General features: G+C 46.8%; 1 long non-coding RNA gene across 2 annotated transcripts; it reads left to right on the top strand.

The window, feature by feature from the left end:
• The first annotated feature begins 4,466 nt into the window (after positions 1 to 4,466).
• LOC148222084 (uncharacterized) lies at positions 4,467 to 11,361 on the top strand. Of its 2 annotated transcripts, XR_015806647.1 has the most exons (3): positions 4,467 to 5,494; positions 7,590 to 7,882; positions 10,513 to 11,361. It is a non-coding gene; the product is annotated as an uncharacterized LOC148222084 (long non-coding RNA). The 2 variants fall into 2 exon arrangements; XR_015806646.1 differs by lacking the exon at positions 10,513 to 11,361 and having other exon boundaries at positions 7,590 to 9,456.
• The last annotated feature ends 649 nt before the right edge of the window (positions 11,362 to 12,010 follow it).

Genomic DNA, 12,010 nt, shown 5'->3' with positions numbered 1-12,010 from the left:
CTTCTCTTCTCTTCTCTTCTCTTCTCTTCTCTTCTCTTCCTCTTCCTCTTCCTCTTCCTCTTCCTCTTCCTCTTCCTCTTCCTCTTCCTCTTCCTCTTCCTCTTCCTCTTCCTCTTCCTCTTCATCTCCACTTCTCTCTTATCTCCATACCAATGGCCGTGGTAAAATTCCTTTCAGCAGTAAACCTTATCAATTAATTCTCTCTGGCTCACAGACCAGCTGTAAGCCCCTTCCACACTGTCTGTTCTGAATTATCTGTGTCTGTCTGGCACAAGGGCAAGTAGGCACCCAGCTGTCCAGTGCTGGTGGCCCTGAGAGGAGCTGGCTGCTCACTTGGTCCTGGGCAGTGAAGGGCTGGCCCAGAACAGCATCCCAGGTTTTCTGCAGATTTTGCATAAACTGCTTTGTCAATTGGTGTCTCAGCTGGCCTCCATGTGAAATGGAGTGCAGGTTTTTGTCTCCTTTCCATGTTGATAGGAACTATCAGTTTTGGGAGACAAGGATGTCTGTGTGATTGCACGGGAGGAAATTCCTGCCTTAAATCAGTGGCAGCAGTAACGTGGATGAACAGAAGGGCTGCTGAGGCACAGGGATAAGGGTGACACTGGTTCTGCTGCTGCTGTCCATGTCTGAACTGTGAACGTGCCATGTTCTGCCTCACCCTGTCCCCCTTTAGATCTGCAGCATGAGGTCAGGTTTGGAGAATCAGGTTTGGAGAATCCAGAGGACATCCATGGAGCCTGGTGTGACAGGGAACTGCACAAGGAGGCTGCACATGGAGAGGGAGCTCACCCCTCACCTGCTGCTACAAGAAGTGTGTAAATGGCTGTTTCTGCTGGTTTTCCCAGCTCTTTAGAGCACAAAACTTCTAATCCCATCCACTGGAAATACACCATCATCTCAAGAAGAATTGCAACTTTAAATTTGCTTAATTGCCTTTTACTGATGTTAAAATTTGCATGAAATAAGCTGCTTTCAATTCCCCTTTACATATATCAAAAAAAAGCAAGCAAACAGAACATAACAGCACGAGCTTGACTTCTTAAAGCTCCTTCCCAGATTATTTTGTTCTAGGGTGTCCCAGGGAGTCTCCCTTTCTCCTCAGCAGTGCCACAGCTCTGTGCACCCTGAGCTGCAGGTCTGGCTGGGTGCTGAGGACATCCCAGAGCTCGTGGTGTGGCTCCTGCAGCCCTGAGCTGAGTGCAGGCTAATTGCTCAAATATTTCCTTTGCACTTGGTGAGGTTCTGCTTCAGCGGCTGCAAATTAAAGTGACACTGCAATTCAAGCCAGCACAATGAAATGATGCTCCTGCTGCTTTGATGTTGGTCCTTAGATAGATAACGCCTTAAAAATAAGGAAAAAAGAGGAACTGCTGACTAATTTGGTGCTAAGCATCAGCCAGAGATTAAAAATGACCACGTGCAGAGCCTGCTGGTAGGAGTGGTGATAACATCTGTAGGTGAAGACAGGTAAAAATCCTCTGGTTCACCTGCAGCAGTTAAGGGTGTTCCACTTTGCTGGCTGAACAGCTACATTTCAACTTGCATTAATCTGGGTGTTTATAAAACACCAGCCAGAGCTGGGGCTGAAGGAAACAGCAGTGCAGCACAGTCCAGGTGAGCCTATGGACAAAAGTGTTTGCCTTGAGCTTATTTAAGGAAAATATCCCCTATGCAGAGTGCTCTGCTGCAGGGAGACAAGGAGCTGAGTGTCTGAACAGAAATGGTTTCATGGGCATTGACATTTTCTCTGTTTGGACTGACAGAGCAGCCTCAGGCAGATTTTGAGCCTCCTGCCAAAATACATGGCAGAAATAAATTCATGCTGCTGTTGACTTGTTTCAATAATTTCTTACAACATGAGAACAAATGATCCCATTGCCTGATACTTCTGGTTTCCTTGATTCTCCTTCAAGACTAGATGAGTGTATTCTTCAGTGTATCAGAACACAGAAAAGCTTACTTGATCCAAGCTGAGTTTTATTTACAACAGGTTCCTACTGATGTCAACAGTAACTTTGCTCTGGCTTTAGGGATAGGACTGAGTCTTGTTTTGGAGGCTCACAGCAATTCTCATCCACGCTTCTGTGAGTGTTGCTGTCAAGTTGAAGCTTTAGTTTCCTTTTCAGGACTAGATTGGCTCCAAAACCCCTCAAAGATTCAGTGTTTAATACAGTTCACTAAAGACAGGTGTGCTCAGCCTGTGCTGGGACAGGGCAACAGTGCAAAATAAAAATTACCTGGGTAACATTATACTTTGCCTTTCTTCTGGAACTCAGCTTTTAAATTGCTGTGATGTCTTAGGGTGACTTTATGATGTTGAATTGTATCCCCATTCATCTATTTAGCCCAGAAATAAGTTTTGTGCCTTTAAAACTAGATCTGAGAGCAAAGTTGGGGGGAGAAGGAAAAGCAGTGGAATATTTTTGTGGCTATATTCAAAAACAAAGAGATAAGAGCTTAAGTTTTCTCTCAGTGCATGCTGTCTGCAGCACAGACAGTGGGAGAGATCTCTCCTTTGCTTTTAGTTTTTTTAGCTAGCTGAGGCAGAGAAGTTCCCTGGACTGTGGGTTTTTCTTTTCCTGAGCTGTTCAGCCCTGCTCTGACTGAAAACCCAGAAGAACACTGGGAGCTCACACCTGTGAGCTGCATTCCAACACCAGAGGGACTGAGACACTCAGTGAGCCAAGAGAAACCCATGAAAAGGACTCTGCCTCTGAATTTGCCATCTCTTCAGAACAATGAGAGGTTCCATTGTTTAATATTATTAATTTTTTTTCATGTTTGTGAGTACTTTGCTTGGTAAATAAACAGTTTTCTCCACTTTTCTTGGAGGAGATTTATCTCCTGAACAGGTGGGAGGAAGGGCTGCTGAATTTTGCCCTTTAGGGAATCATCCCTTTGCAAGTTCCCTTCCAGATTTGTCCCAAACCAAGACATGTGGCCACCAGTGACATGGAAATGTTTCCTTGAAGGCAGCAGTTCCACCAAGGGTTTTTGAGACACTCTTGCCTTGAGCAGCCAAAAAAGCTCCTTGATGTTCCTGACCCCTTTGTTGTGATTATCTGCACAAGAAGGCAAGGCCTGGCAGTCCTGGCCACACAGTGCTCTGATTCAAGCTTTGTTCTCCCAAACTTAAACACCTGAGAAGAAGTTTAAATCTACAGGAATAAAGTAGTGTAAATACAGCACCTCTCTTTAGAGGTAGCTGCTCTCACCCAACACTAAATAAAACCCACAAGGCTGTATCTCCAAAGGACCTGTCTTCTTCTTTCCTAAATAAGCAACCTCTTGCATACACACAGGTTAAAAATAAAGGCACAGCCTGGACACTAGGATGAGCTCAGTAAGATCTGATGCACGATTTGCAGCGAGGAAAGTGGAGCTGAGCTACAGAAGTGATTCATTACCTCTGCATTCAGCCCCAGCACAGCGTTGCAGACAGTTATTCTGGGCCTTAATTGCTTCTGTTAACATCATATTCTAGAGCTCATTAGTGATAAACAATGTGTATTAATATCATTCAGACAAGAACTAAAGATTAAGGTGGAAATCCATTTGCTGTGATGGCCATTAGTCAATTCAGAGCTGTTGAATGATGCTTGAGAATCTAATATGAATTGGGAGAGTCAATATTTCATCAGGCAGATCCTCTCATCCTCCTGTGAAAAGTTCTTTGTCTAAAAAAAAGTTACTTAATGAAAAGTGTGTGCTTGAAAAGGACACACACAAAGTGCTGCCCTGCTGGTCTCCAGCAGTTTCAGTCCTGAAGGGTGGGTAAGGCCTGCTTTGGGTCTGATGGAAGCATGGAGCAGTGATTCTCCCAGTGCAAGTCAGCCCCAGTGTTGCCAAATTAATTATTTTCAAATGTAGAGACTTGACAGCTTCACTTCTATTTTCTGGCCCAGGCAGGTCACTTTTTGTAAGTGAATACATGCTGGGATTTCTCCAGATGTGAAGGACTGAGGGCATAATTTATTGCTTAGTTTGTTCTTCATTAATACTGGGGAGAGCCCACAAATGGCTCAGCACCAGGGGGACAAACAAGAACAGCACCAGTGACACAAATATTCTTTTCGCACTCAGAAGTGCTGCCTGCTCCCTTCTCACACACCATTTCTTCTCCCCTTCTTCCTCAGTGGCAGAAAATGTCCATTTCTCTTCATAACTTTGCTTTGAGCGTCTTTTTCTTTATGATGTAGAAGACCCACAGTGCTGGAGCCCGTGTGATCTGAGGAACAAACGTGGTGTGGGTGATGGAAAGGCAAAGCAGCACCTTCAGTCCTGCACTGGGCCAGCTGCAGGACTTCATAGTAAGATCTGGAGTATCTTCAGAGAGTTAAAAAAAATAATCTTTAAGATTAAATTTAAGAAACTGCCTTTTTTTAGTTTCTTTAAAAAAATAGTAGACAGGTAGCATGACTATTGAGTTACTTATAAATCAGAAGGTTTGGAAAGGAGTTTATAAACACACACAGCCCAGCTACAAACAGGAATTTCCTACCTCCAGTGAAGGTGTGTTTTCTTAATAATAAGAGGATTGTACACTGAAAGGTCTTGCTTGGGTGGGCTCATAAAGTATCCTTGTTTGAATACATCTCCAAGATAAAATTTGTTCAACTCTGGGAAAAACGTTGTGACCTGTTTATGCAGAAGGTCAGACCAGATGACCCTAATGTTGCCCATCTTAGAACCCAAACTCCTGTGAAAGCTGGGAAAGTGCTAAAAAATCAGCTGGATGTATTTGAATGAAATGACCTGTGGTTTCTCTCGGTAAGTTTCATGTGTGAATTGCCTGCCCCTCACCAAAGGAATACAAATTTCTGCTACTATTTTTTTTTTTGCTTGTTTGTTTGTTATCTGGGAAGTGATTTAACTAAAGAAATTACTCTGCCCCACACCTAAGGAGGTCAGCTAAAGGCTTCTGCTATCAGAGATCACCTTTTCCCCGTGCTGAATGTCTGCAGAGGTGTTTGGGGTGATAATTGCTAATGTCAGCACAATGATCTCATGTTTAGCCTCGGTTTTTATTTATTCCCCAGCGCAATCATTATTTTCTCTTTTCAGAGCATTAGGAGGGCATTTCAGTTTACAGGAGGCTGCACAGCTGAGTGAGTGGCTGCCTTTGCCAAACCTCCGGGCTTTTCAGAGCACAAATGCCTCGAGTTACCCTTCTCACTTGGCTCAGCGAGCGGCTCTAGGTGTCCAATGCCCAGGGCTAATCCTGCCTTTATTCCTCCCAGCTGCGAGCTGGATGGGCTTTGTAGCTCCCGCGGGAACAGCCGGGCAGTGCGGGGCTCTGTCCCGGCGGGGGAGGCACTGCTGCTCAGAGCCGGGTCCTGGGGACACCCAGGGAGGGCTCCTTGCCACCTGCGGGCACGGAGTGCCACCTGCTGCGGTGCCACAGCGAGCAGGATGCTCTGGGAGAGGGTACCAAACTGAGCTGGGTGTTTTGGGAGCGGGTACCAAATGAAGCAGGATGCTCCGGGAGCGGGTACTAAACGGATCTGGATGCACTGGGAGGGGTACCAAACTGAGCTGGGTGTTTTGGGAGTGGGTACCAAACAGAGCAGGGTGCTCTGGGAGCAGGTTCCACACAGAGCAGGATGCTTTGGGAGCAGGTTCTAAACCGACCTGTGTGTTTTGGGAGCGGGTACCAAATGAAGCAGGTTGCTTTGGGAGGAGTACTAAACCAATCTGGTGTTTTGAGAGCGGGTACCAAACTGAGCTGGGTGTTTTAGAAGGAGCCAAACCAAGCAGGATGCTCTGGGTGGAGATTCCACAAGGAGCAGGGCGTTTTAGGGGCGGGCTCCACCCGGAGCTGGGTTTTTTTGGAGTAGCTTCCACACCAATCAGAATGCTCAGAATGGGAGAGGGTACCAAACCGGGCCGGGTGTTTTATGGGCAGGTTCCACAAGGAGCAGGATGCTCTCTAAGCTGGCAGTAACCACTTAAAATACTTTAATTCATCCCCATGCCATTTTTCCAGGCTAGAGCTCAGGTAATGCCCTGCTCAGGTGTTCAGGGGGCTACAGGAGGAGAAGCACTGATGGAATTGCTACAATTTATCTAAGAATTGCATGTCAGTCCTCTCCTGTTTTGATTTTTCAAACTTAAAAAGAAAGTTTTATTTTGTATTTTTTTGCTTTTTAGAAGCAGCACATTTTCAGATGTCTGTAACACTGACAAAATTTAAAACTGTGTTCCAGTTCCATAGTTCTAAAATGTATACCCAAATGATATTTTGCCACCTTAGCCTTTTGTGGATCACACCTGCAGCTAATCACCACAGAAGAAAATCTTAATTTATACCAATTGAGGGTGTTAATTTTTTTCATTCTCCATTTAAAAAAATATTAAAAAAACATCTATCTGTGAGTCAGAACCCTCCCTCTTGCAGACAATTTAATCAATGACTGTCAGAGCCCTGAGGGCACAAGTGGGTCCTATCCCTGTCCCCGGGGTCATCCCATCCCTTTGCTGCAGCCTGAAAACGATGAGCTAAACCAGCCTCATTTATAGCTGCTGTGTGCTAGCAAACCTTAGTACAGGCCAGGCTGAAATGATGCAGTTTTGATAAAAATGCTGACGCCTCTTTGTTCTTTTCCACAGCTCAGAGAACTGTGAAGAAGAGATTAAAAAAAAATCTAAAATAAACTAGATAGGATGCACAAGATGAAGAGTATTTAATCACCTTTAATCACAGTGCAAATGTGAGGACACCACCACGGGAGCGAGTGTTTGCACTGGTGCATCTGCTTTATTTTACCCATTATTTCTACCTATGAAATAGTGGCAGTTGTGACCCTCCCTTATTTCTAGAGCTGACATAATTCCCTGTCTCAGCCAGGGTCCAGCTGCAAAAGAGCAGGGAAAACAAACTGCTCTGGAATTTCCTAGATTTTGGAAAGGCTTGTAGGTTTTGAGTTCGGGTTTGGGAGTAGCTGAATTAGCTCCTGCATCTTTTGGGAAGGGATCTTCAGTCTTCAAACACATTGTCCTAAAAAAGGGCTTCCCTTGGTCAGATACCCCACATGGGGCTGTGTTCTCTTTTGGGTTTCTCCCACCTGATACTGGGCTGTATGGATTGTTTTTCCTTGTCCTGACAGCCAGAAGTCTGGCTTGTTCCTCTGGGCACTCAGGGCTCTGCTGTGGAACTTGTCCCTTGCAAGGACATCACCAGAAGCTGATTTAGTGCTTCTGGAATCTCTTAAATAGAACATGAGCTGACTGAGGGGGAAAACACTTTCCCTGCAGGCTGTGAGCACAGCTCTTGGGTGTTTAAAGCAGCTCCTGTGTGATGATAAGATTCCTGAGAGGCCTTTATGACAATTCTGGTTCCAAAGCAGCTCCTTTGGGGCCCTGTTGCCAAGGGAAGAACGTGCAGAGATGCTGGAGAAGAACTCTGGAAGAGGCTGAGTTGGGATGGGTTGGTCCAGGCAGTAATTCAGATTGGAAGGGACACCTGGATGTCACCTCTCCCACTGCCTGCACAAAGCAAGTCCAATTCTGGCAGGTGGATTGTGCTGCAGAATTTACAGCTGCCTCGTGTTTTCGGTGCCTTAAGTTCTAACTTTTATATTTTTCAGATTCTGTACTGCATTGGTGCGTGACTCTGAACTTCACATGAAGTGTTAGCAAGTTCTCCTCACAGCTCAGGCACACAAAACAATCCTTTTCCAGCCCAGAACCAAGGACAATATTGCAGCTTCAGGCCCATAAAGTGCAAACAGCAGCGGATTGAGGAGAGAATCTGGGCGGATGGGACTGCAGAACCTGGAGCTGGAATTGGACAATTAACTCCAGTATGGAAATGGACCAAAACTTGGAAAAGTGTGAAAACTCGTGACCTGCAGGACATTTTGGGTGGAACCACAGCCAGGTGAATCCTGTGAAGGGCTTTTGATAAATCCTTACTTTATTCCTTTAACTCTGTCTAGCTCTGTTCTAGGTAGCCTCTCCAGGCATCATTTTGAAATGCTGAAATTCTCTGCTCAGGTCCTGAGGGGTGGTCCCAGGGGTCCCTTTGGGCTGAGGGGAGGTCCCAGGGGTCCCTTTGGGCTGTGGTGCTGTGATGTGGCACCTCCTGCACGGGGAGATGAAGCTCTCAAAGCTGTGACCTCTCTGAGGAGCTGGCAGGAACAGCCCTCAGCTGTCCCTTGGCCAGGCTGAATTCCTGGTGGGGTCTGTGTTACCCATGGAAGAGGCAGCACATCCAGAGACAGGTGCCCGGTGCTTTTACATTGCAGCAGAGGTTTTGAGAAGCTGTGCAGTGATCCTTGGTTCTTCTGCCATCGTGTGGCTGCCAGAGGGATGCTGGGCTGTGTCCTCTGCGGGGGACAGGGCTGGCTGCCAGCTCCCTCCCTCGCCTCTGTGCTCCTCCGGGAAAAAAGGATTTATAGGGCTCAGCACAGAGAAATGAATGCTGGAAAGGACTCCTCAGTTTGGGGTGGAGGGGTTTGGGAGCCTTGTCCCCACAGAGTCTGGGGTGCAGGGCACAAACAGCCTCCAGGTGCTGTTTCCACCCACCCCAACCTATGTCCAGCTCTGCGCTCCTCAGCAAAAGGAGGACACAGACTTGTTGGTGCAAATCCAAAGGACGCCATGAAGACGGGAATGGAGGGAGCACCTCTCCTATGGGGAAGGTCTGAGGGAGTTGGGGTTGCTCAGTCTGGAGGAAAGAAGCTCTGGGATGACCTTATTGCAGCTTCCTGGTGCCTAAAGGGCTCCAAGAGAGCTGGAGAGGGGCTTGGGACAAGAGCATGGAGTGACAGGACAAGGGGCAATGACCTTAAACTGAAACGGATGGGTTTAGATGGGATATAGGGAAGAAATTCTTCCCTGTGAGGGTGGGCAGGCCCTGGCACAGGGTGCCCAGAGCAGCTGTGGCTGCCCCTGGATCCCTGGAAGTGTCCCAGGCCAGGCTTGGAGCAACCTGGGACAATGGAAGGTGTCCCTGCGCATGGCAGGGGTGGGACTGGATCATGTTTAAAGTCTGTTCCAACAGAAATCATTCCATGATTCAGCTGTGCCCTGCCTAGCAAGGCTGAGTCCACACTGGGATTGGTACCGAGCATTTATGAGAGGCCAAAGAAAGTAACTGGGAGATGCAGAGCAAAAAGGACAAAGCTGTTCCCAATCTTCTGGTCCTTTCCAGCAATATTAGGGTGGGAATGACTGGGCTGTGAACAGGAATATGTGTGAAAGCACTTGAAAAACCCTTGGGTGTGTGATGGGGTATAGATGGGTGAAATCTGTCTAAGAATGCACCCAAGTAGGTTAAATCATGTTATCCAGAGACAGTGTAAATAAATACCGGTTCTGCAACCCCCTGCAGCCTACAAAGGAACAGAAAGCAGAGCCTTAAATTTTCAATATTTATTTACATTAAAACAGTGCTGCTCATATTAATTTATAACTGATTTAAGGTCTTGCAAATAAAATGCGTTTCTGTAAGGAGCTGAAGTCAAACTTTTGTCACTTTTGTGAGAAGGAGAGAGCACGGTGGTCCAAGAAGACCATTTGGCAGGAGGGAGGGAGGAAGGGAAGGAAAAGGCAGGAGGGCATTTCCTTTCCGTGCTGTGATGCACGGAGAGGAGGAGGGATGCAGCTGGAGATGAATGTGACAGACACTGCTGCCTCTGAGCACGGGCAGCACAGCAGTGGGATCTTCCCAACCAAGACTGGAGTGGAAAGCAGCACTTCTCTGCCTTCTGACCTTCCTTGTCTGGGGTGCTCTTGTGCTTCTCACCAAGGCTGAAAGTCTTTTCTTTATTGACACAGCACCTCTCGTGTGGGTCCTTTGTGAGGAACTCAGAGCCAAACTTCCATCAGAAGAGCACAACCCTTGAGCCAGATCTCCCAAAGATAGGTCCCTTGCCTATCCACAGGAATTCATTGCTCACAACACCAGACCCAGTTTCCTCCAGGACAGCATTGTTTGAGTGATGTGCTAAGTCTTTAAAACAGAGGGCATCCACCATTCCCTAAGGACAGAGCCTGACCTGGAGAAGTGTTTTGGTCCTTTCTGCACCTTGCAGTGTGTATTTACACTCAGGGTACAGGACAGTCCTACAGAAAGTTTCACAGTGTCTCCTTGGCAGTACCCAGCCCCACTGCAGCTGGATGTCATCAGCAGATTCCTTCACCAGGTCACAACTGAGGTGCAGCCTAAGAAAGGCAAGCATTTATTCCTCGTGGCTCAAAGGCAGCTGAAGAAGTTCTTTGTATGTTAGAAGGTGTCCAGAAATTGCCTCTTCACACTTTTCCCTGCCTTGACACTTTCCTGTTAGAAAAGGCAACAGTGAAAAAAACCTCAGAGCGCCTCCTCTCCTTCAGCAATGCTCCAGCATGCCAGGACAGCTGGTACTCAGTGGGGTGCAGCTCTGAGCCCAGGTTACACCCTAAAACCACAAGGTACAACACACAGGGAGGTCATGACATTGTCCCCTACACTTGCAGAAATGTGCCTGTTTAACTTGTGCCTTCTCTTGGTTTTTTTTTTTCTGACAGAGCTGTGCTGCTGGCAGTGCAGGGCATGGAGCAGCAGCTGCCCAGTCATTCACATCTGGAATTCGCACTCTGTATCTTCTTGGGGTGTTCTGTGCAGGATGAGGAGTTGGACCCAATGATTCTGTTCTGGGTATCCCTTCACACCCCTTATTCCCAACCCTCTGCCACCCTCAGTGCAGACACAGAGCCACTGCAGAGCTGTCTGGGAAAGCTCCTTCCCCTGCCTGGCAGCCACAATTGCAAGGTGTAAAGAAGATTCATGTCCTCCCCACACCTGTCATCTCACCCCCAGAACATTTTGGGATAGGTCCATTCTCCTGACAGTCTCTCCCTCCTCAGAATGGGAGACACAATCCCCCAAACCATGAGTTTTTAAGTCCAATCGTTTAAGTGTTTACACACTCAAGCACTAAAAGCTGCTTCATGATTTCTCCACTTCAGAAGGTGGAGGACAGAGAGGTTGCAGATCACGACTTGGCTTAAGAGCAGCTGAACATTACACTCCAAGGGCACTGCAGCTCCAGAGCCTCTGCCCAGCATTACACAGACATCAATCCACACATCCCAGAGCTCTTGGCAGACCACTTGCTCCACTGTGCTGCAGACAAAAGGCTCAGAGCACTCAGCAAATGAAGATTTCAGAGAACACTTAATTTAAAAGCTAAATATAGTATCAGAATGATAGTTGACAGTGCTCCTCTAATAAAAAAAAAAGTAATTTGCACAAAGATTCCTACCTTTCAATCGATAATTTGATACCTGAGGAGAGCTATTTTTCAAGTACCTTGTTTTCCATTCCTAGAGCTGTCACTGTACCCACTATAAAATCCCAAATGCTGTATTGACTTGAAATAAAGTGAAAACCTTTAAATGTCCATGCTGAAGTTCAGGCCCCTGAGGCAAAAACCCCAGTGCTTTTTCCCAGCATCTGCATCCTTGTGGAGCCAGCAGTAATTCAGTTAATCAAAATGAGACATGCTAATCCCCTCCTGTGGCTTCTGAGGGACACAGAGCAGAGCCAAGGGGTCACTCTGGGTTCTGCCCCACCAAGCACTTTGTGATGCAGCTGCTCAGAGCAGGACAGGGCAGTGCCACAGGCTTGGCTAAAGGCAAGCAGGGCTCTTCCACTGCTCTGTGCAAACTGAGCCCACTCCCATTTGGGAGGGCTGAGGGTGATGCCACTTTGGTTTTAACTTTTTTTTTTAATTTATTTTATATATTCTCTGTATTCTTTACACATACATTTGTAGCCTGTTTATTAGTGGTTTGTTTTCCAGTAATTTTCCATGCCCTTTCCCTAAGCAGAAAGACAAAGCATATTCCAAGGGCCCCTATCCCATTTTGGTTCTCCCTGGCTACCAAGGTTGAAAACAGCTCCTTGAGACACATTTTCATCAACAAAGTACAGCTAGGAGTACAAGGAGGGGGGCTCCAGAGAAGGGGCTTGACCTGAGGGATAATTGCATCACCACTTATCCTCCTAATTGGTGATTTTTGT

Source organism: Sturnus vulgaris, chromosome 14 (assembly GCF_052056855.1).
Source record: "Sturnus vulgaris isolate bStuVul1 chromosome 14, bStuVul1.hap1, whole genome shotgun sequence".
Classification (NCBI taxonomy): Eukaryota; Metazoa; Chordata; class Aves; order Passeriformes; family Sturnidae; genus Sturnus; species Sturnus vulgaris.
The sequence above is the reverse complement of the archived record's forward strand: the minus strand, read 5'-3'. Positions and strand labels throughout refer to the sequence as shown.